The sequence below is a fragment of the Larus michahellis genome, chromosome 7, assembly GCF_964199755.1.
Source record: "Larus michahellis chromosome 7, bLarMic1.1, whole genome shotgun sequence".
Classification (NCBI taxonomy): Eukaryota; Metazoa; Chordata; class Aves; order Charadriiformes; family Laridae; genus Larus; species Larus michahellis.
Window position 1 is genome coordinate 10,913,800 of NC_133902.1, and position 25,339 is coordinate 10,939,138.

Consider the following 25,339-nt stretch of genomic DNA (forward strand, 5'->3'; position numbering starts at 1 on the left):
CACGGGAGGGCTGTGGGAGAGGCTGCGACTGGAAGCAACTGGGCCAGTGACGTGGCTGGCGAGCGCGGCTCTGCTGGCTTCGGGGCAGCTGGGGTGGTTTATGCCAGCAGAGGAGTGTGACCATGAACTTACTGTTTAGCTGTAGAGCGAGCACAGAAGTGAGATAAACTCGTAAAGGCTTTCTAGCGGTACCAACGTACAAGCTGTAATTAAAAGCTGTTTTGAATACATTTCAAATGTTTGACTTGGATGGGAGGGGAAAGGCAGTTTGCGCCCTGTCCTTCCTTTCACCCTTGAACTGGGACTTCTACAGCCTGTTGGGGGAAATGAAGAACTTTTTTCCTTTTCAATCCAGAAAGGCTTTTTAAGAAAGAAGGAGTGGTTGTTAAAGTATTGGGGAAGGTTTTGCTGACAGCGGCCAGGGTTGTGTTTGCTGCGGGGAGCAGGGGGAGTCAGCCAGCTGACATTGCTGTTCATCCAGTACGCTCCAGAATTCTGATTGTTTACCATGTTTTTAATCTATTTGAATTACTTCAGTGCTTAGAGTATTCAATTTTAAGGACTCTATCTTTCCTCTTTTTTATATCCTGATTGAAGTTTTGTGCTAACTGGGATGGTTTGGGGTCAGAAGGAGGTAAATAGTGTTGGTGGGGTTTTTATCCAGAGCCCTTTTATGTTTAATTGGAAGAGCTTTTTTTTTTTATTATTTTTATGCAAGACTTTGTAACTCTTACAGAAATTGTTGCTAGCTCTTTCACGTCAACATGACGCGTGCTCATGCTAATCAAAGCAGTTTCCCAGCGCTTCAGTGGACTTTCGGAGCAGGCAGGAGGATGCGTTGCCACTAGTGACTGTGCTGGGGCAATTCCCTTCTTTGACGTTAACTCCCCAAGTACGATGAATTGCAACCAGTTTCCACTACGTCCAGGTAATCTCCAGTGCAACATTTTGTTGGGACTTTTGTAGTCAAAACCCATTTGTAAGGGAGTGGAAACACTCCTCTCGCCTCCTACCTAGTCAATAATACAACTTACACCCTTGAGTTGAGCTTCACTGAAAATCTCAGAATATATGGACATCGCCCAGTGTTCTGTGATTTTTGCCCGCAGTTGATTAACCAAATTTCTGAGCATTGTAATTTTTGGATGTCTGATCTCATTAAGGTAAATTGATTTACATTCTTTGTCTTAAAAAGATGCTTGAACCAAAGAAGTCTACTCTGGGACCCTAATGCCACGGCTCTTCGGCTTTGATCACATTGCTATCGTCTCTGCCAGTTGCTCCGTGAACTTGGGGGAAACGTTTTTTCCTCTCTGCTTGTCCTTCTGCCAAATACCTGTGCAGGTAGAATATCTCCCCCCGAGGAGCTCCAGTCACGCCCAGGACTGATGCCGGGCAGATGTTGGTAACTCTTCCTTGGGAAGGCTTTGCTCGTCCTTCCATGCAACCTGCTCCTCCTTCCCACTTGCTGCTCCTTCTTTAACACCAATATATCGCGCATGGTGGCGTTTATTTCTCTTTCAGTGAACTCAGGGCGGTTTAAATACATCTATCGGAGGGGGCTGTTCCGGTAGGCGGGGTGTGTTCGGTGGGCGGCGGTGCCGTGCCGCGCCGCGCTGCGCGGAGGGGCCGCCCGGAGCCGCTCCTCGGCGGGTCTGGGGCTCCCTCTGCGGACCGAAGCGGCAAAGTGCGGGGCCGGCGCCGGGCACCCCTCGCCCGCCGGGCTGCACCCCGGCCTCCCAGCCCTGGAGGGGCCGTGTTTTGGTTTCTTCCTTTTTTTTCCCCCCTTCCCTTCCTTTTTTTTCCCCCCTTCCCTTCCTTTTTTTTCCCCCCTTCCCTTCCTTTTTTTTCCCCCCTTCCCTTCCTTTTTTTTCCCCCCTTCCCTTCCTTTTTTTTCCCCCCTTCCCTTCCTTTTTTTTCCCCCCTTCCCTTCCTTTTTTTTCCCCCTTCCCTTCCTTTTTTTTCCCCCCTTCCCTTCCTTTTTTTTCCCCCCTTCCCTTCCTTTTTTTTCCCCCCTTCCCTTCCTTTTTTTTCCCCCCTTCCCTTCCTTTTTTTCCCCCCTTCCCTTCCTTTTTTTTCCCCCTTCCCTTCCTTTTTTTCCCCCCTTCCCTTCCTTTTTTTTCCCCCCTTCCCTTCCTTTTTTTTCCCCCTTCCCTTCCTTTTTTTTCCCCCTTCCCTTCCTTTTTTTCCCCCCTTCCCTTCCTTTTTTTTCCCCCTTCCCTTCCTTTTTTTTCCCCCTTCCCTTCCTTTTTTTTCCCCCTTCCCTTCCCTTCCTTTTTTTTCCCCCTTCCCTTCCTTTTTTTTCCCTTTTTTCCTTCTGCCCCCCTTCTCTTTTTTTTTCTGTTTTGTTTTTTTTTCTTTTTTTTCCCCTCTTTCCTTTAGCAATGTATACCCATTATGGGAAGTGTTTGTTTGTCTCTTTTTTTTTATACTATTATTTTTTATTTTATATATAATTTAATTTTCATTGTCATTGCAGAAACACTGCAAGTAGCAGATCCCAGTTTTGATCAGACGCGCGTTAACTAATCTCCCCTGGCTGCCTTCTGTTACCGGAACAAGCAAAAGAAAAAGGAAATGGCAGTTACAGGATCAGTTGACAGGGAATCAGAGTTCCACAATATCCCGAGTTTATTCTTTTATTTCACCAAAGTAGGACAAAGATACTGCAGCCCTTGTGATGGCGTTATCGGCAATGCTTGTGCAGAGCAGCTGTTTGACTCCATGTGTTGAAGTTGGTGAGAATCTGAAAACAGTCAGAGCCTTCGCACTGGTCTGATTGCAGGATGGGAATTGAAAGTGTAAATCTTTATCGACAGGCAAGAGGCTGAAGGTGTGACTTGCTAAGAGTCAAACACGCTTTACATTGCTATTTGAGAATAGAAAATCTGCAAGAGAAAAGCAGAGCTGTGGAGCTGCCTCTCTCCCTGTTCTGCACTGACTGACTTTGGTTGGAACTGGCTCACAGCAAGTGATGAATCCTTCTCCTACTTCCAGTAAGAATTTCGTTAACGCTAAATATGTTAAAATTTTTGAGATAGCGGTAGGAACCTTTCTTGGAGAACCAAAAATGACATTTCTAAAAGTGTTGCTTGTTCCCTTCTTCCTTGGGGCATTAACGCATGTGGTCAATAATCAAAGAGTAAATGTCAATACTCTTAATTGCTTTCCTGTTCGTGGAAGAGGGAAGTGAATAGAGGAAGGGTTTTGTGTTGAAAGATTTGCATGGTCTGACGTGAGTGACAGCCTGTCTCTGCACCCTGAGGGGTCGCTGCCGGGAAATGACAAAAATTGAGGAGGAGGGAAGTCCCGGGAAGCTGGCAGAGCCCAGCAAGCGGTTGGGGTCCCCCTGCTCCTCCTCTGAAGCTCCTGAGAGCTTTGTCTATTCAGACCTATTCGCAGAGGCAATGTGGTCACATTCAGCATCTTCACAGTCATCTGTGGGTGTTGGTGTACGTGGCTGAAGCTTACAAAAGCAGGACTAGCTCCCCGCTGTCACCACCTCAAACACGAGCTTTCCGAGTGACTAGCCGAAATGTGGAACTACAATTTCGTTGGGTCCTATATGGTGAAATACTACGGTTTTCCTGCCTTGACAATGCCACAGCGAATTAGTAGCAGGAGAACTGACAAACTCTATTTTGCCTGTGATCAGCCTTACTAATGTATTATTCTGCTGTGATTATTTTTTAATGGTCTAAGAAGTGTAGAAACATTTCAATGTGCCTGGATGGGAGTGGTGGATATCACTAATTATAACATCTTCATTATAAATACAGATACAGTTGAAGGTTAAAAATGATGTGTCTTTTAGTGGAGTAACTAGTTATATGGGGCGTAGCAAGAGAGGTATATTAATGGTTGTATCTTTGTTTGCACGCATTTAGAGAAATGGCATAAAGTTGGTAAAGGGCACATCTCTCTCCAGTAAACCTGCTATAACTATGGCAGCCGAAGAATAGCTGTTTCACATCTTTCTCCCTCATTTTCCCTTTACTGATGAGAAGCAGAGTCCCGACATGCACCCAGCATAGCCTGGGTTTCTATAGACTTTAACTTCTGGTTGGATTCTTTGGTGTCTAATAAGGAATAAGCTTACACTGCAGCCTGGCTTACTGTGGAAACACTTTATGCTCTTCTCTATCTTGATGCTTCCTTTCAGGATTCAGTAGTCAGCTAGTATCTGAGATCACTACTCATCAGTCAAATGTGGTTGCCATTAATTTTATAATGCAAAATCAACATAACTTGCATTAAATTTGGTAGGGTAAGTGAGCTGAAAATCTGGAAATTGGCAGTTAATTTGTTAGGCTGAGCTTTTCATTTCAGCCTATTGGAAGGGCGGTCTTCCAGGTAGACTGGTAGGCTTAAATTGGTGCATTCAAATGTGTGTCAGGACTTAGTTTTACTACCCTCGAGGCCAGGACTCCAAAGGGTCGATTCTGCTTCTGGAAATGCTGCCACGCATCACTGACTTGCTAGCTGGGCTTCAGCAGGGCCTGCTGCATCCTGCCGGGTTTGAGTTGTATCTCGGCTCTCCATTAGAAGCCCAGTGGTTACTCCAGTCCTGTTCTGGGGCAAGAAAAGGAGAATACGAGTGGCAATGTCTGCCTGTGTTAGCTAGCCCACCTCGGGCTCCCAGGTGTGTTAGAGGGCCGTGGGGCTGCCCTGCTTTATGCTGGGTCCCATCCCCAGGAGCAGGGTGGACAGTGGAGTTCTGCCCTGGGCAGAGATGGTGGAAAGCTCTTATACCTGCCTGCTGGTAGCTTTCCCTGGGCAAGCAATATTAAGACAACCGTTTCCATCCATTTTTAAGATGTCCGAGTGCAGTAAAGGGCTCTTCGTATAACTGAAAATGGTGGTGTATTACAGCGCTGAGCAGGCGAGTGAGTCGTGCTCCGGAGATGTCTGTGTTTTATCGCTAAAGGTTGAAGTGTGAATGGTGCTTTGCTGTCCCTCTCACTTCAAGGTAGTACCACGAGCTATCTTAATACTGAAATACCTTATTATTTTACTACTTTGAACTCAAGGGTGAGCACAAGACAAAAGACTCAAAAGGGAAACTCAGACGGTAATGTGTTTACGTGAAAAGTGGTTTTTAAAGCTTTGAAAGGGTTGTAATGCTCTTCTACCTTGAGATGCTAATGCTGAAACTTGAAACGTAGCACATTATCATTAGCAATTAAATGCGTCTGTGTACTCCTCTTACATCTTGTAAGGCTCTTGCAAATCAAAAGGGAGATGTACACACATCTAATAAAATAATGGTGTTGAAAGCAGAGTTCCAAAGCTCTGTTTGCAATTCACAGGCAACATCTTCATGTCTGGCATATTTGTATAAGGTTTTAGAATAAAATTAATTGCCCCAGGCTTTGGACTTGTAAAGCATCGACTTTTGTTCTTTACCTGTGTGGTGTTGGTACTTTGCCTTTCTGTGCCTCTACTCCAGCAGCTTTTGTCCTGTAGTGTTCCAAGATTTTAACTTAATTAAATTTATTTTCTATCTTTGAATTGCTTATAGCATTCTTTTGGTGGCAAAAATTATGTGTAAATAGATAGATGCACAGATAACTTATTGAAGAAGTTAATTACATATTTTAAGTAGCATATATAAGATTACACATGTAAATACATATATGCAATGAAGAAAGCATTTTAGTAATAAATACTTCTGAATCCTGTCTTTAGAAGCCAATAGCTGAGCCAGGAAGTGCATTGGAAATACGTTTTTGGTGAATATGTTTATTCCAGTTATGAATTTTAACATTCTTGACACCTGTTTTATGTTTATTTTGCTAAAACAAAATAGTGTGTGTGCATGTATATGTGCACATATGTATGTTTATCGTGCACATGATGTATTTGTTACAGAAAATGTTATGTAAACATACAAAAGTTCACATTACTTTAAATACTGAGCTTAACTGTCAACCACAAAACATATTTGCAAACTCTTTCAACATGTGTAACATACACAATCCTAATTAGAAACACTACAATAGCAGAGATGCCCATATGTTAGTGGTAATTATGTTGAAAGAGTTTGTCTTGTGGCTCAGACTTAAGTTTGGAAGATAAAATGTGAACTGCGCATGTTAGGGTTTTGTAACATGCCTTTAAAATGTACATTCGAATAATTCAGCATGCCCATGTTGTCTTAGATTAATTAAAGATGAGGGGTTTTAATGCGGTGGTCATTTGATAGGAGGAGGTAGTGTTTAGTGCATATTCCTAACAAAGTTATTGAAGTATTGTCTTGAAAAAGGTTGTGTTGCGTGTTTGTATATGCGTGGGGCCTTTTATATATGTTATCTTTAGAGAATCATGAGAAACGTATGTGGGCAAGCCCTACTGCAAGGCACACGTGAGAAAATACTGTCCGTGGCAAGCTACAGCCGTTTTAGAGCACGAGCTATAGTGTGTACCCCTCTGGGGCACGTATAAATGCATGTTTATGGAAAGCACGATTTCCAACAGAATAATTAGAAATGAATTTATGAATGGGTCAGGGCTCTCCATTGAAAGAATGTTTTAAAATAATTAGTTATTTCTTCAGCACACTTGTGACCAGCTTGTGCTTACTTTGTCAGTTTAAATATGCTTATAACAGGATGCAAGCCTAGCAGAAAATGTGTATATTTAGTTTTCCATTATATACGGGCAAACAATAATAACTATGAAGATAAAGGCAGTGGCTACAGCAGTAGATAATGTGGTTTTGTGATAAATACAACTAGGTTTACGATTTGTTCTGCCTTGTCTCTCAAACATGTCCTGTGGTTTCCATATCCTTCAAATCAGTGTGAAACAGAAGCAAGTTGTGCTCTGAAGAGTGACAAGCAATTTGTAACACCCAAGTGATGTTTTAGGTGAAATAATGCAGAACGTATTTGTATGCTATGAATAAAGAGTCTTTTATTAGTAGCACAAAAAAAGCAGCCCTTTAAGTGTGGGACGTCTTGGTATTAATCTAGAAGTGTTCAATTTGTAGATTTAGCATCTTAAATAAGTGGTATAGTGTTTTACTGCTGGCAGACACTAAAATGTTGCTTTAGTGTGTCAGTGTGGTAGCACATGGAAAGATCTCCATTTTGATTCATTACGGTTTATTTCTGGAAAAATTTATAGAGTGGCATTTCACAACAGACTACAATGGGAATATGGAGGATCTAGAGGAAAGTCCATCCCGTTTTGTTTTTTAGAAACCGACAATTTTGTGTGACTAATGCAAATTGTGATCCAGAAAAATGGATGTTGTGAATGAACCTGCTGTCGCATTTTATTACAGATTCGTATTTACTAACTGTCCTAAGGTGTAACTTCTCATTTTAATAAAGGTAGTTTATTCCTACTCACTGTAGAGATTAGAGTGTGAAGTTCAGGGAGAATTTCTGTAGTGGTTGGTTTTGAAACCCATTTCTCGTAACTCCTGCACTTGCGCTCAAGGGCAATGCTATCGATACTGGGAATTTATAAAGTCAAAACCTCAGCTGACCTTTGGTCTTGGCACCTTTATTTATTTATTTCTGCTTTGGTCTCTGAAGTTTAGTCACTCGCTGTGATGTGAGAAGGAAAAGAATACAGGGATAAGAAGAATAGTATTTTAATCCTTTCCATATTGTTGTGGGAGTGACTTGTAACTTAATATCTGTTTCAGTTATTGACCCCACGTTGGGGACAAATTGAATGTGTGCGTTTTATTGATTGTGCAAATCCTCATGCGCTTTGGGAAGAGCATCTTTGCAAAGTATCGTGGGTCCGTCCTTGGTGAAATAGAGAATTACTTGCTTTGAAATCAGTGGGACAAGGCCAGTTTGTACCTGACAGTGTTCTTCCAAACCAAGCATGTAAAACCATTTCTGACGGTAAGTGGTTTGGGTTTGGGTTTGTTTTTCACATCAGCCGCATCCTTCATCAGTAACTGATACCTGGTATGAAATGAGTAGGGGTTCCCTTTATGTATGCCAGTGTATTTAAACAGACGATTCATGTGGCAGAGGATGGAGCACAGGTAAGGCTAGGAAAAAACCCTGTTGGGTAACGCAGCTGCTCTGATGCACTTTAACTTTTTTAACTTAACATATTGGTGGTTCCAGAATTTCATTTCTATAGCATGGCTCCCCGCATACATCTGCAAAGGAGCTGCTGGCCAGCCGTGGAGCCCAGCGGCTTGGTTCAGTAGCCGTGTTTTGGGACTGGGAAGAGTGTGGCTGGTCCCTCCGTAGCGGCAGGTGTGAGTCAGAGCTCTGCTGCTGTGCTTTAGTGCAGGGCTCCTGCTGCCTTCTCCTTCGGTGGAGTGTTTTTATGAGCAGAAAGCAATTATATTTTTTTTCCAGGGCACGCTTCTCATACATGAAGTGTGTGAGAGCTTTTTTCGTCTTACCAACTGTTTCGTAGTTTGGAGAGGATATTGCTCAAACTGCCCACTCGTTAAGGTAACAGATGCCAGCAAATGTTGGTCCATTTGGAGAGACTACTGAATTTTTTCCCTCTTAAAAAGAAATGCCCTAATTGTGCATTTTGCTCACCCTGCCATCCCGGCTGCTCTCCCAACAGGTGTCAGTGTAAGGCAGCGATGGTAGAACAAACTGGGAGACAAAATGGCACGAAGCGAGTTCTCGACTCAGTGGCCCGAGTGTGTCTCACAGGCAGAAATTAGGAAACTCGGGGGAGATTGTCCCTAGATAAAGATAATGCTTTGCATGCACGTACCTCACTAAATCCCAGCATACCTACTCCCATCCTCCCGACTGTTCTCTGGAGCCGCTCGCAGAAGCATAACACATTTCTGCAGTGTGTCAGCAGTGCTGCTGGAGGCTCGGACTTGGTTTGGCGCTGGGAGGCTCATTGTCCCGGGACAATGGCTGGGCGCAGGCACTGCTGGGGAAGCAGCAGAGAGCAAGGGCTGGCTTCTTCCTTGCAGCCCCCTCGGCTTTGCGAGCAATTAAAAATGTTAAAAATAGACAACTGTGATTCCAGCCCTGCCCGTGGGGGGATGAAAGCATGCCTTGTTTGTGTGCCAGCCAGATGCTGGTGCATCGGATTACAACTCCTCACAGATCCTTGTCCCTGTGTCCGTCTAAGTCCTAACAAATGCTTTTTTGGCTGTGTCTCAGCGGCCCCCTGCAGCAGAGATCCATCACGGTGCTGCGCCCACGGCAAACGCTGGGGGTTTGGTTCTGGGCACTTGGAGTGACAGAGGCCTTGTGATTCCCTCCTGCCCTTTGCTTTACATACCTAATATTTCGTGGTTATCCTCTTCTGTAGCGGAGCTTTGCTAAAGACGCCAACAGCTGAAGCGTCTCTCTCATTAACGTGCACTGTAAGTGTGTCTGATCTACTTCAGGCAACGCAGTCATTTTGTTCAGCCTGGTGATGATTTCAAGCAAATACCATTTTCCTGTTCCTCTCGTCGTCTTTGCTTGTTTTCCCAGTACAAAACGTCCCTCTGTGAGCCTTGAAAAGACGAGGAGATGTATTTTTCCCCTGATGAAAGGTTTTTGTCCTAGAAGCATCAGCTACCAGGGAACCACAAATCAGAGCTGTCTCTGCTGGGCTCCGGGTCCTTACATTGATAGTGCACCAGGCCCTTCCTTTCTCTCTCTGGCCCAAGCAACATCAGATGAATGCTTTTGCCAAATGCTTTTACAACCCTGGATCCCTGGCTTGTTTAGCAACACCCTTCCAGGCTCTGATAGAGGATGGAGTGATGCCACGAGGCAAACAGCCCTCTGGTCCTCCTTCCTTCGCGTGAGGGAGGAGAAACTGGTGCAGAAATTCTCGCAGGCACAGTGTATACTGTGTGTTTGGAGCCAAGTTTCCGTAGTGTTTGTTCCGGAGATTTGTGAGCTTTGCAGAGCAGAAGCAATGCCTCGTGTTTATATGGTACGCAGCACAAAGGGGATCTAAAGCAAAGTGAAATCTCAGCGATGCCGACAGTCGCAGGCCCGTCCAACGGGCTTTGGGTGCGAAACCCCGGTCCCATCAAAGCAGATGGGCATTTCATTGCGAATTCATTGGGCCAAAACTCCAACAGGAATTTCTGCAGGGTGGTGTTTCCCCCTCGGTTACCCTGGCAACGTGGATGTTTGAAACACAACCAAACACGTGGCTGTGGTGGGGGCCTGGATGAGGTGAGGCAGCACCCAAAGCTGCTGAGCACAGCGCGTTTCTCTGAACACAAGCACGAATCGATTCCTCTCACCTCGTTGGCCCTCTCATACTTTCTCTTCCACTGTTTGTTTGCTAAGCCTTGTCCCGGGAGCTCAGGTGGTTTTTCCATTTGGTAGCCCCCTTTGGCGGTGTGTCGGCGGTGGCTTCTCCGGGTGGTGCTGGGCAGGCTCTGCATGCTCAGAGGGCACAGGCCATCCCTGCCTCCCCGGGACGCCAAAGGACCTCACCTGGGCTGTGGGCTCCTGCGCTCACCGCTCACGAGATGAAAAGGTGAAAGAGGGGACAGAGAGGATTTATTTGGGGATGATTTTTTTTCCTGCAAGTCGCTTGTTTCTATTTACAAGCTCTACCAATATTTTAATTAGGGTAATTACCCTTGACCAGGTAAGTGTAATGGCCTGCTGCCTCTCTAATGGCTTTTCCTCTGTGATTTCCCTGCCTGGCTTTGGGATGGCTCGGTGAGAGCGGGGAGGGGACCAGCAAGAGGTTGGAGCTGGGAGAAGAAACTGCTGTATTCAAAGCCTAAATCCAGAGGTTATTGCATCCTGCTCAGGACTGCCAGGGCTTTCACATCATTAAGGAAGCTAATTTATTGCCATTCTTCCCCCATGTCTCTGTTCATCAGACACACTGTTTTCATTTGGGAATATGCATGGACTGTCTGGGCATGGTTGCCCAGTTGGGAAGTTTCCACTCACTATAAAATAATCATAATTAAATAATTGTTAAGGGGCTGGTGAGAACTTGTGCTGAGACCCTTTGAAAGAGGCTCCAGGAGGAGCAGTGAAAGTATTTCCAGTTTGGGATGGGATGTGTGTGAAGTAGGGAGCCCAGAAAACAAACACAACAAAATCAACAGCCACATTGGTAAAGTGTGAGCCAGTAACTTTGTGGCACGGTAGTGTTCTGGGTTTCTTTTTCTTCAGCTTTTCACAGTTTTATTAGGGGATCAAATGGTTGAAATGCAGAATACGTAGTTTCTGGGTTTAATGTTTTGCTTACAGAGTTTATCCTGCGGTACATCTTCTCATGTTTTATTGGTGTGTGATCAAGACGTGTCTCCTCGTTGGCTGATCAATAACCAAGCGGATCTCCTGGCTCGCAGACACCTGTCTTGCACGGGTGCTGAGAAATAATCACCAATTGCTGGGGTTTTGTGCTTTGTGTCGGAGGAGCACTTAGCACAGTGCTGTTCTGCTCAGCGCCTGCTGCTCCTCGCTGCTGCTGTAACACGAGTAAAAGATTTTAGTAATTTGGCACTTGGGTTATTAATTCTGGTGGGAATGCAGCGCTGGCGTTTGCTCTCTGGATGAAGCGGCCTGTGTGAAGTGCGCAGGGCAGGGGTCACCCCGGCTGCGGTATTGCCATCAGTATCTCGGGGTGATCTGGGGAAGCCACTTCAGCTTACAGCGCCGCTTTTTCCCTGTCTGAAAGAAAGGCAATAATGAGATTTCCTTCCCTTGGAAAGTGTCCTAAGAACTCTTCAGGGGGAGCAGCGGGTGTAAGTGGGGATAGTGGGTATAGTAGCGTGGCCTGGGGCCGGCAGAGCCCTGCGCTGCTCTCAAACCTCCCTTCAGCCTTGGTGTTTGGGGATTTGTTTCCGCACCGCATTAAAGCAGTTAGTGGATAGAGGGAACGTGGTGGGGGGTATATATAGACGGTGGAGGGAATATTACTCTGCCTCAGGTCTGCCATCCCTCCCCGGCCAACCAAGTGCTGGGCCATTTCAAGGTGTCTACATTGTTTCTGGGGCACTGTGCAGCTGGAGGGAAGATACCCCTAAAAATTACCTTTGGAAACCCAGGGTAGAAAAGCGCAGACCAGCTCTGATTGTAACTGCAGAGGCAATAGCAAGCGGCAATTTATAGTATTATCTCACATTTTCATTTCTAAACCCCATTACAGCCCTAACAGTTTTCCTGGAAACAGCTTTTAAAGTTCTCACTTGGTTATTTTTTACCTCCGAAGATGCTCTTTCTCTCAAACATGTGGTGCAAGCCATGGTGAGAAATTTGGAACAGATGAAAATATCTGTGTATTATCATTTTTTTCCAGTAACTGTGGCTGTAATCTGTGCTATGGACATTTCCAGAAATTCTGTTGCCGCATTGCAGAGGTTTAGAAGCTCTGCTGAGATTAAATGTTTATAAAGAAATATTTTTAATCTTTGGTGAAAGTGGTGGATTATTCTGGTTAGGTGGTAATATTACTGGTGATAAATAAACAGTATGGGGAGGATTTAAGAATTGCATCTTCTGAACTTCCGATTTCAGAAATGACAAATCTGGGTTCTGCCTCCTTCATAGATATGGCAAATCAAATTTACCTAAAGAGCGTGAACTCTATTTTTGGAAATTTTCCTGCACTGAATACCTTCAAAATAAAGAAAAATGCTCTTCATATACCTTCATTAGCATGCAGTGTGCCATGACAGATTTATGAAAGACGCCTCGCTGCCGGAGTACCCTGGTGCTTTATACCATTTGGTAAATAGCATGATGATGTGCTGGGCACTCGGGTTTCATTCTCCGTCCCATTCATCATCTTGCTATGTGACTCCAAACAGACTATTTCACTCCTTTGTCTCAGTTTACCTGTGTATAAAATGCTGGTACCACCTCCTCCTGCTCTTGTGGAACGTAATTAAGTTAATGCTTGAAAATACTGTTAAAGTACAAGCTACAGCTGTTTTTTGCTAAGGGTTTGAAGTGTGTAAGGAAAAAAATCCTTCTTGGTCCATTTCTGTTTGGGATTTATTTTTGGTTTCTGCCTTTTTCCATTCTTTTTTTTTTTCCTGTCTCCTTCTATAGCTGTTGCAAGAAAGTCAGGAGAATGTGACATTCAGTGAGTGACACCAGCGCCGGTGGAGGCAGGGAGGGGCTGAAGCCTTCGAGTGTAACCAGTGATGCTGGAGATCATTAACGCTGCTATTTATAACTGTAAAAACTAGGTTTCAAGGGGAAACATCTAGGCTTAGCATGGCTAATTATACAGCTGTTAACTAATCTAACAGTGATCCTAATTCCACCAAACCTCATTGACATTTTATGGTATTGTGTGAAGCAAGCTGATACAGCCCAGAGCCCGTCAGGTGGGGACGGCTCAGTGCCCCGCGCTGCCGGCTGCCTGTCTCCCTCTGTGAAGGCAGGGTGAGCGGCAGGGGACAGCCACCACCTCCCGCTGCAAAAGGTGTCCTCTTAAGTACAGCCCCTTCAGAAAGGATAAGGACACCTGGGCTGGAGGTTTTAAGGAAAGCTCCAATTACTACTAAAGTCAAAATGACAGAGCAGGGGTGACCAGAGGATTTGACAGCTGCTGAATCCTCGGAATGACTCTAGACACACATAAAATGTTTGCCTTACTAATTTAGTGTCTTTGCACTTTGGCGGTGTTTTCTATAGAAGTATTGTCTCAAGGATCTATCTGCATAAATTTGATGGTAAGATCAAAGTCTTTTTTTTCCATTTAAAAGCATAAAACAGAAAGTGATCTCACTGTAAAAGTCTGATCGGTAAAAGGATCTAGTGGATTCATCAGGAGTGTGTGATGCACTCTCCTGTCATCTCTCCTGCTCCTTTGTTGAGTCCCTTCTATATTTTTGAAGTTTGAAATCACTGGTGTGTGACCTATTTTCTTGTTTATATTGGCTGTTTGCATTTCCCAGTGTTTGCAGGTGCTTGAAGGGACGATGAAGGGCTGTCCCTCCGGCACCACTGCCTCCTTGCTCCACCAAGAGGCTCACGAGTAGGCAAACGGGGGCTTAAAGGCCCCAAGCGCGTTGAATTATTGTCAGAGAGCTGGTTCGGTACATATTGACCTTATTATAACATTTATAGCTTCAAGGCGAACGCAAAGCAGCAAAGCCTCCAGCAGTCAGGTTTCCATGTGGGACTGGGAACAGAGAAGTTCTCTTCCTGCACGTGCTGGTGTTACTGTTTTAGTTTTCACGTGTTAACGATTACCTTTAGTTTCTCTTTTCTCCAGTATTACTTGATCCTCACCGAGGACGAGAGGAGGTGCCCCAACGGGAGGGATGTGGCATATGTGTGAAAAGCTTTTCATGTTTGCTTGCTCGAGTGCATGAGTCTGGAGCAAATTGCCTTGCTGAGAGCCTTCTGAAAACGTCTTGTATTTTGAATGTACAGATTTTTTTTATTATATCTTTTTACTTTTTTTAAAGAAAATGAATTCCGTGAAGCACTTGTCATCTCCCCGTCTTTGATGGTTTTGCTGTTTTGTTACATTGGTTTCCATTCATTCTGCAGGGATTCATTGTCTTCAGTCCATCTGCCAACTGCTCTGCAATCACTGCCCAACAAAAGTACTCATTTTTCTCCCTTCTTTCCCCTCGCCCTTCATCTCAGCCTCCAGAGCTTCCACAAATCAAAGGAAATCTATAGTTTATTTTTAAATTCGGTGCTTGTTAAGCAAAAGGGATAGTGTAATGTCATTATGGATGGCATCCTTTAATACTGCCAAGCAGCAGCTGTTGTTAACCTCCTTTGTTCCCAGAGCCCCTGGCTGCTTGCAGGCTGCTGGGCAAACAGAATAGCTGTTAGCTGCATCTTGACTTCTTCACGCGGAGAAAGCAGAAGCCACCCTTAAGAAGCACACAAAGGATTTCAGTATCCCATGCATGTTAGTCGGTATTTGGGGAATAAATACATACCGTCTCGCTGGATGTGCAGCCCATTGATCTGAATTCCGATCTGCTTGTTATATTACGGACTGGAGCTATTACTCAACGCTGCTGGTTTTATCTGCAGTATATCTGCAAACGATTGGAGCGACAGCCTGCTCATGTCAAAATGGTGAATGCTGCCTCTTGTTTCCTTGATTCCTGGAGTGCATAGTTAGAGGAGACGAGCAGAGGATGTGGAAGGAAGAGGAGAAAGTATCTCACGCTCGTGTTCTGTCAGATCACACAGGGAAAAGAGACAGTGTGTGCTTTTATTTTCTTTTCCTGGTATTGCCAAAATACATGTGATGCCGTCTTTGCTGGAGAAGGGTTTTTGCAAGCCATTATACACTGTGTGCAGCTACTTGGGTTTTTTGGTACCTTGCTTTGCTCCCTTGTGTATGTGTTCATAGGAGCCAGAGACAATGTATTTGACTTGTGTACTCTTTTTTTTTTTTTCCCCCCTGCAACGTTTCCTTCATCCCCTTATGAACTTCTCCACCTGTAGACTTGTGTTCCCGTAAGTACACAGAGAGATGTAATTTCTGCTCTCTAAACTCTGGGTCTTGACGGCGTTCACGTGTTCCTCATCACAGCCTTCCTCATCAGCAGGTGTCATTGCAACCTCATGACTGTGCTTCTGTTCCCTGATTGATTGAGCCCAAATCCACAATCATGTTGAGGCAGCCGTCCAAATCTTCTAGGGAATAGGTTACAGTTTTCCCAGAGGAAAAGTGCTCACAAGAAAATGTGAATGGCACAGATTTTGCACGCTTCAGAGCTTCAGCGAGTAAATCCCCGTGCCCTGTCCTGGTCCGTCAGGAGCCGTGGCTCAAGCTGCTGGAGGGGAGGTGTGTGTTAACTTACTGCCCTGATGCAAACAGGAGTTTGGGACATCTCCCTCTTGTTCTCCCCGTAGGGCATGCTGAGCTAACAAAACGGGTACGTCGGGCCTCATCCTTTCCTAGACCATTTTCCTTCTTTAGGAGATCCAACTGTTTATACTGGGAAGAGCAATCTTGCATCTTCATTGGCTCCCCATGAGTGATGGCAGGGAGTGCAAAGACCAGAGATCAGGCTCTGGGCAACACTGGGTCCTAAAGGTGCTTATTCCCCTTTTGCTGTGAATGGAAACTGAGATCCTGATCCACCAACTATTTGTAGAGACCATTGAGACAATGTGAAGACTGTGACTGAAGATGCATTAAATTGAAAGCCTGTACGCGTCTTCTGTTTTTTCATTCTACAGCTGTGCCCTGGGATGTCGGGGGGAGTAACCCGGGCCCGTGCAATAGGGATCTCCCACTGCCTGAAACAGGGCTTTGCTTTGCCATAGAGTTGCCATCGGAGCATTTTGGAGCACAGTGCAAAGGCTAATGGTCAAAGCAGTCAGACAATTGAATAAAACTGAATAAAATTTGGGGGTCTTAAAGCTGGGGAAACAGGCTTGTCCATGACAAATGGGTTTCTTGAATCCCAGTCTGTTTCCTACTCGAGTAGCTTTGTTCAACCTGAGCACTCTAAGATCCTTGCTGCCACTGCCTAATTAAAATATATGAAATTGTTAGACCAAGGTTGCAGTTTTGTAAAACAATGTGGTTCTCTTTAAAGAAACAATAGGTGCTCCAGTAGCAGCCTTTTTTTTCCCAGCTGGGGGTGAAAAATAGAATATAAAGTGGGTTAGGATTTTTTTTTTTTGTCCTGCCAAAACAGCTTGGTCCTTCAGTGGAAAAAAGGTGGGAAGCATTGACCTAGATCATCTTTCCTATCTGGCTAAAGCCCAGCAGTGCATAATTGTATAAAAACAAGAGAGAAAAAGAGGAAACGATATCAGAAAAGCCTTTTGTTTTCTTTAATTTAGCTTTAAAGATAGTGTCAAGTACTTCACCTTGCTTCTTTTTTTTTTTTTTTTTTCAACTATGGCTGTGCAATTCTGCTGGATAACCTGCAAGAGGACTCATTGCTTCTTTCTTAATTTAAGGGAGCTATAATTCAGTAATGTTTTCATACTGGACTTCACCACAGATAACTGGTAGAATTCATTTTCCTTCTTGGCTGGTTTAATACAATATGTGCTGTGGATCAAGTGCGTAGACATGCCCAAAATATGTTGCCCGTAACAAAGAGCCTGATTATCAAAACCCAATTGCTTTATGAATTTGTGCGAAGTTGCGTGTGGTGCAGCCCGAGCTTACACATACTGCAGTTCCTCTTTCTTGTCTTTTCCTCAGAAAATGTGACCGGCGAGTGGTAATACTATTGAATGCTGCTTTTATTAGCAGCAGCTTATGCGGGGATGTTACCCCGTCACTTTGGGTCATCTCTCCCATGTGCTTTGCTGCAGTCTTGAAGGCAATGAATAAAAACATTCAGGGGGGAACAAGAGTCATTTGTAAGGAGCTATTTGCCTGCCTGCTTTTCAAGGCTGGGTGGCTGAAGAAGACTCTAATGCCAGTAGCGATGTTGAAACACATCAGTCCTTTTTCTGAATTCCTCTTTGGGTCTAAATGTGTTCTGTTACGGAAAAAGAATAGGCAGCAAAGCTTGCCATTGCCTTGACTGTCCTGGGTAGGAGACAGGAACTACTAAGGGTTTTTTTAATATCTGTCAGAAAATAGTGCACAAGAATAAAACCTACAACTGAAGGGTTGGTATTTGCTTTACTACAATCAAAAAGTAATCTAGTTTCTTGGCACAGAGTTTGGGAAGGCGTGGAAGAGTAGTCTGAAGGACTGCGGGTTTAAAGGCTTCTACGCCTGCAGAAGCAGCAGATATGAGAAGCAAAGCTCAAAAGACATTTTCAAAGTTGCAATTATTGTAGGGTTTAGTTTATCCAAAAATGTGATTCTGAGAGCTCCTGAAGCCATTCATAAATCAAGCTAGATGTTGTTGAATTTCAGCAATGGGGAGAATTTAGACAATTCTGGAGATGAGTAGCAAGTCCAGCAGCGTGGCTCACGGAGGATGGGGAAAAGCATCTTTCCGTTTCTTATTTTCACTGAGAGGTTATTTGAGTCCTAGCGCTGAGCATTTTGGGGTCATGCCCTCAGAGGATGGGGTAGCTGTTTGCTTAGTAGCCTATTGTTTGTGTACTGCGCTTTGTGTCTCGTCTAAATGGCATTGAGGAGATTTGAGGAGATGGCATGGAGGAAGCTGCCCTTCGGCAGATCCCAGCCAGGGGAGAGGATGCTGTCTGTCCCACTCTCCGATGCATTGGCAGGGGAGAATGATCTGTGTGTTGGAGACCTAGGTAAATTAATTTCTCTCTGCAGGTGCTTACAAACCAGTTTTTCCAAGAAATGTGGCCTAGATATCCCCTCAGTCAGGAGCGATCTTGGTCTTCTCTGTCGATGCTGTTTAAATTTCCATGAATAGTTAAACATGAACTGGGAGTAGGTGTTGGGGCTGCCCGGCCATCACGCAGCAGGTTGTGCATCAGCAGGGGGGAAAAATCCTGCCTACAGCCCCTGTTACCTGGCAACGTGGAGTGTGATACTGGGATCAATAGAAAATTACTCGAACCTACAAACACTGGGTTGTCCTCGGCATAGCTCTGACTTCTAATACAGAGCTCGATTGCACAGTGACAGCTGCCAGGGAAAGCACACTCGTAACCCTCGGCGGGGTGCTGCGGGCATCCCCGGGTGACAGCCGTGTGCGCAGCCACGTCCCGTGGGGCCCTGCGCCGCCGATGGCATCTGGAGGGGGACCCCCAGGGTGAAATGGAGCCTTGTGAGTTACTGTCGAGAGCCAAAACTGCATTTCAGAGCGGTGCGGGGGGACAGGCAGTGACTTACTGACTCCAGCCCAAACAGCTGAGTTTCTCCTGTCCATGCTTTCCCTGTTAACTCGGCAGCAAATGGCACAAAATCCGCTTTTGACCGGTGTCAGTGGTGGTTTGGTGTTGGCTTTCTCAAATGTACGTCACTGGAGTCATTATTTAATTCTCTTTCCGTTTGACAACAGGGACCTCCTGGCAGTTCAGTGTCAGACTGTGCCCTGTATCTACATTGGTATAGAGACGGGTCCTGGTCTAATAATTCATATATTATTCAGTACCCTGAGGTTTGGGGATTAGCCAGGTTATTCAAAAACATTTAATGTATTTTTTTCCACAGACTGATTTGCATATTAACTTTCTTGCACGTTACTGATTTGATTCTGGTGAACTTAATCCTGTTGCTAGGAAGGATAAGCTATGAGACGCTGAAGAATTATTCAAAACGCCTGCAGACGCAGGAAGTTAATACTGCTCTGGTTTGTATTTAGACAGCTGTCACGTAATTTAAAAAGACTAGGCACTCTAGAAACTCTAGAGGCTTTTCCTTCAAGAAAACTCTAGGTGAGTTTTCTTTTAAACTGTATTTTAAAGCCTGAATGGTACCTCTGGTTTCGAAGGGCAAAATCCTCCATTGCAACAGGAATTGTGGAGGTCCTATGGGACCTGCACCTGGAAGAGTGCCTTTAGCAGATCTTCCTCTGGAGTAGAAATCCATTGGAGAAACTCCATTATCTTACGCATAAGTGGGAATAGGAATAATTGAGTCAGTGTGTAGAGGAAATGCGTTTCCTTTCCAGGCAAACTATGACTTTATCGAGAAGCTTTTTTCTCTCTTTAATTAATACGAAAGGGCTTCGCTGCTTATAAGTATTGGTTGCATTTGGTGCACAGCAAATTTTGCCTTTAAAAGGATTCTTTTAGTCAGCTGTCACCTAATTCCTTTATATCAGGTTTATGTAAGAAGGACATGCTATTTTTAGAAACTTAATGTAGATATCAGTATGCTGGGAGATGAGATTGTGCTCAAAGAGAAGGATGTACCAGCAAATGCACTTCACAGCATAAATAGAGCATTTGTGTGTGGTGTGTCCTGGGGAGACTGGGAGCACAAACACTGCCCTGGGCAGGGAACTTGGCCCCCCGCTGCCTCCCCCACCCTCTAGCCCCTTTCGGTGTGTGTTTTGACACAGACACAGCAGTTGGCAGTGTACAGAAATTGCAAGGTCCTGGTGCTCAAGATTACAAGAGTCCCTTTGGCGGTTCGTTTAAAAAAAGGAAAAATCTTAAAAATTTTGAAGTCTCTCTGTTTAAGGATTTTGAACTTCTCCTGCATGCTCAGACTGCGTTTTAAACTTTTCTGCTGGGAGAGCTGTTTTCTGTTGTAGCTGAAATGAGAGCAAGCATTCTTGGATGCTCGCTGACTCCAGGAGCCTTCCTTGAAGAAAAACACTAAATATTTTAAGGTTTCAGACAAAGAGCGGGAATTATCATCTTGGGAACCATGTGCTTATATAGTATTCATGCATGAGCTACTTACCACAGAGGTGCACCATTTTATTGTCCAGGCATGTGCTGCAGTATGCCATCTCACGCGTGTCATCTTATTTATTTGGTGGTATATGTCTAAAGCATATTTTTACAGATAGGGCAGTACGGGACATCACAGGTGGTACGTACATAAATGTGTTCCGTCTGTGAACAAATATCTTCCAAATGCACTTGCATGTGTGTGTATGTAAGAACAAAGAAGCTCAGCAAATGTGTTTCATGATTTGGTATATCCCATTCTTTCCCTCCTCCCTCCCCTGCAGTTGTATAAGTACTTTTGATGGCAGCTGCTGGATTAGACCCAGAAGCTTAAAAGATTAAAGAAACCACTAAAAGCAGCTTGGAGGAAGTGAAGGATCCGTTTGTCTGAAGGTTTGTGTTTTCGTACTGGTGGCTGAGAAGAAAATTGCAAACAGGCTCTGCCCTGCAGCAGAGGGCTCGCAGACATCTGGGCGTTGTGGAGGTACGGCGTCTGGTCCAGCCATGCTCAGCCTGTGCCTTGGGACACGCCGTGGCACCTCCAGGGTGCTGCGGGGTGACAGTATCCGTCCCTGTCCTCTTTCCTCCTTGCTCTTGTAGCCCACAAGCTCGTTTAGTGCTCTGCAACGTAGATGTGGAAAGCCTTGGCTGTCCGGAGCTTCTTACTGAGCGAGATGAAACTCTAAAATTGAAACATAGCAAATGAGCTACAGATTTCACCTCATATTAGACTGTACTGCCTGCTGCTGCTTATGCTGTCAGTTAAACTCTACAGGGAACGTTATTTTTAATTAATGTATTTCTTGGCCAGGTGGTTCCAGTCAATGGCAGGTAGAGCTGAGCAGGACACAGCATCTTTCATCAAAGTCAGGCTGAAGTCTGATTCTTCGCCCCTATCTCCCTTTTTCCCCTATCCACTCTCTTTAGCCCCAAACCTAAAGGCAGCTGTTTCAAGAAATGATTTTTTTTTTTTTCCCAGGCGTGATCGTTTGCTATGTAAAACATCTGCTACTTTCTGCCTGATCCCTAAGCATTACTGATGGTGTGTATAACCTAACAGAGGTCTTGAAGAACGTAAGCCAGTCTTGCCTTTTGTCATTCTAAACAAGCAAGTCTGGACTGAAAAAAGTATCTGGTGTGGGTCCAAACCAAACCGGACACCCAAACTGCATTGCAATGGTAGAAAAAGTGCTGCCGAGCATGTTAGGATTATTAACATTAATCTAATCTTTCCGTTTGTCAAACGGATTTTTGAGTCCATGGAGACAGCTTACCCAGTTCTTAAGACAGTGCTCCCAGATCAGCTTGTAGTTTGTTCTGTAATACCATGTGGATTTGCTGGGATTTTCAAGTAAATACATTATGTATATGGCTTACAGATTGCTTAGGCTGTCTGCATCAATAATTAAAATGAGGGAGGGGACTATTCTGCAGAGTTTTCCCCCTTTCTTTTCCTCATCCTTTTTACATGTCTATTTTTATCTTTCCTCTCTTAGGATCAGGCAGATAAACCTGTAGCAAGGGAGAGTGTGTCAAAGCCGGAGCTGAACGTTTTTCCAGCAGAGATGGGAGCTCGTGGCACATCACTGCAGTGCCAGCTCTCAGCATCAGCCTGACCTTTGCCATTCTCTTTGCAGACGCTTTGATTCAGACTTGTCAAGAGCTGCCAAACTGTTCTCTTTGCTGTTAAAACAAGCACACCTTTTCTAGTGAGACAGGAAAAAAAGCATTGCTTTTGAGTCTTGTGGTGAGCATGATGCTGCGCTGTTTAGTTGCCCGAAGTGAAAGGAAAGAGGTTTGCTTTGATTTGGTGTTGCTGTGGCGGGTGTAGCATTGCCTGGATTCGATGGGGCCACCTTTTGTGCTTTGTTGTCCTGTGTTTTTTAATTGTATTTTGTTAGATCAAGAGCTCCAGTATAAGCTAATACTGACATTTCAGGTACATCACAAAAATAACTAATTTCTGTTTTATACCTCCATCCTCACCTGTCTTGGAAAAGTATACAGTGTATTGGAGTTGACATTTCAAAGTACACAGTGCCATTCAGACGCAGACAGACTCTTTTAGTGTGATTATTCTGATGTGGCATTTTTAGTGTCCTGGCAGTGTTGAATTGAAGTGAGAAGTTGTGCCCAGTTAGTTGTAAGACTGTCTCCTTCCTCTCTCTGAAATCTCGGCACATCCAGTCACCACCATCTCTACCTTGACGTTCAAAAATCACACGATACGCTGTGCTTTGTGTAAAGGCAGTTTGGTATTCTGTGCACCGATACCTGGTACCTTCCGTATGCCAGGAACCTGGGTGGAAGGTGTTACAGAGGTAGAGAAAACTAAAACTTGTCCAACGTTATCTCCCCCCCCCCCCCCCCCCCCCCCCCCCCCCCCCATCTGGCTGAATATGAAGGCTGCAATTCAGCGTTGCTGGCCTACGTAATCTTTGACTGCTTTTTGAGACGGCTCATTAGGATGATTTCTTGGCTGGAAGCTTTGGAATTGGCCTGAGATCACCAAGTCATGGGCTGTGAAAGAGCCGTTAAATAATAACAACTATCTTATCTTATTACTGACCTGGACCACGCTCTGCCCGGCAGCCTGAGGAGGAACTGCTGGCTCTCGGTGTTGCCGGTTGCAGTTAAGTGTAGCGCCCAGGGCGTAATCTTCGGGTATTGTTTTATTGCACTGTCGATGCCACTCTCTTTCCAGTTTCAGCTTACTTGTTTTAAGGCTCTTTCTCTGCCTGTGAAAGTTTAGTTCTGATCGTGGAATTGCCTATGGAGATCTGATGCCATCAATAGCTTCATTTGTCCCCGTGACAGTTTAGGACCGTACCTGTGTTTGCGTCGCAAGGAGCAGTTTAGTGCATTTCTTATGTATGAAGACAGCAGTTAGGTGCTCTGTGGAAATCAATGGTGCTCTATGAAAGGTTTAAGCTGTGATTAACTTCTCCAGATATACCTGAATTTACAATAGGCACTATAAAAGCAAGCCAACAACTGCTATAGACTAACATAACTTTTTATTTCTAAGAATTTTGCAGTGTAAGAAATGCCATGAGTTCTTCCCGGGGTGCTGGTACTACAGCTCCTCAATGCACAAAGCTGTTTGGTTTTCTGTTTGTTTATTTTTATTGGGATTTTTTAACATTTTTTTTTGTGGGGGTGAACACCCCCCACAATTTTTCTGTGCTCTTCTCAATTGCTTAAAAACGTTGAGGAGTTTTGAGGCAGGCATTCATAAACACTGAGAAAGTGTAATGCCCTATTTGCTACTCTAAACGCACTAATTTTAGCAGCAATAGAGTTACTCTGGGTAAGGCAAGGACCGTGTCGCTCCCCGTGTGCAGTGCCTAGCATCCGTCAGTCCTGCTTGTGGAATATAAACTCCACGTGCTGATGTAATATAGATGTTAATCAGAATTTACAGTAGTTGGACTGAGCTTGGAATTTAGTTGAAGGGACTGAAATGGAGCATTAATCGAACACCACAATTACTGAGCCACGCTTTGTGCATTAAGGTAAACTAATACAGAAGATGCGTTACACCCCTAACATCTCAATATGAAGTTTTCTGCATTAAGGTAAACTAATACAGAAGATGCCTTCTGCATTAAGGTAAACTAATACAGAAGATGCGTTACACCCCTAACATCTCAATATGAAGTTTTCTGCATTAAGGTAAACTAATACAGAAGATGCATTACACCCCTAACATTTCAATATGAAGTAAGCCTTGCCATGAGAACGTGGTAACACCAGTCATTAGCCTTTACCTTTGGCTGGCTGAGTAAGGGGAAGGGTTATAGAGATGTTCGTCTGCTCTCAGAAAGTGGATTTAAAAAAAAAAAAAGACAAAAAAAAAAAAAGCGAGGAAGGGAAAAAACCCTGGCTCTTCCTAATAAACGAGTGTAATTACAGATCTGTTTAAGTGGAGGCATATGATACGTATGTTTGTGACAATTTTCCAGAGGGATGGTTCGGCTAGTGCTAAATAACCAGGCTCGTTTTCCCATAATGCAAATGTTATTCACAAACTATTACCATAATTGATGCACCGAGCCACTGTAGAGTAAATAATGTGTTGTGTGTGGGAAGCAAACGAGAAGTCAATGAATATTAAAGAACAAAATCTCATTTTTAAAGGGAAACTTCACAAGAATTAAAATTACTTTGGAAATCAAATGGTGATGCAAGTTCAAATCGACTGGTTGGTTTTAGTTATGTTATACACGCCCATGCATGAACACGCGCACTTACGGGCTGCGGTCCCCACTCTGCTTCAGCTGGGGTCGTTTGTCTGCTTGGTGAGCGCAAGGCCTCTCAGACCTGGTCAAAGCGGTGTTGGGTATGGGGACCATCGGGTAGCACCGGTATCCTGGGAACTTCCCAGAGAAGTGGGTTATGAACACAGTAGACCTCTTGGCAGTTGAAAGAAATAAGGACCTTTTAGGGTGCTTTCTGTTGGGTGAAGGGGAGCTGGGGCTGGTAATCCAATGTTCGGGGAGATACTGGTTGTTTCTTTGTCGCTGCCTTCCTGAACCGTGCTGGGGTACTCGTTCTGTGTAACAACAGAAGAATTTCGAGTCATACAAAAACCAAGGCAAGGATCACATTAGGTTTTTAGGTGGTTACACTTGCGATGGCGGAGTGTGAGGGGGCTGCCTGGAGCCTGCGGTGCTCGAGATCTGTGACCTGCTGGTCGTCGCTGGGCACGGCTGCGTGGACCTCATGGACGGGAGGACAAGGCTTTACAGTTCCTCCTTCGTTAGTCCTTGATTGCTGTGCACGGCCGTATGCCTCGTAAGCGTTAAGTAGGTTACAGCACTTATTGCTGAGGTGTAAATTACCCTGTATCCATTGCTGCAGGCAGGAGCTATTGGCGCTGCGGGCTTATCTGTGCTGGCGTGGATTTTGAGAGTTAAACGTTTTGCTGAACAGGACTTGATTTAACTGCGGGCATTAGTGCCCTGCCATCGAATCCCTTTTTATGTTCAAAGGAAACTTGTGTGAATGCTTAAATGTATATACGTACATTGCATGGGAAGGTTCTGTTTTCTTAATGCATTGCTTTACTTCCCCCCCCCCCCCCGGATATATTGCTCCCTCACCCCTGTTCCATGTGTACATGAGGGTGATACATACAGACAACTATATAATGTGTTGCAGACGTGTATTCAGTAGGA

The 25,339-nt window shown here is 44.6% G+C and overlaps 1 protein-coding gene across 5 annotated transcripts in view; it reads left to right on the top strand.

Annotated features, from left to right (window-relative positions):
• Positions 1-25,339, top strand: part of AUTS2 (activator of transcription and developmental regulator AUTS2) — an 805,701-nt gene that overhangs the window by 232,378 nt on the left and 547,984 nt on the right. The window lies entirely within an intron of this gene.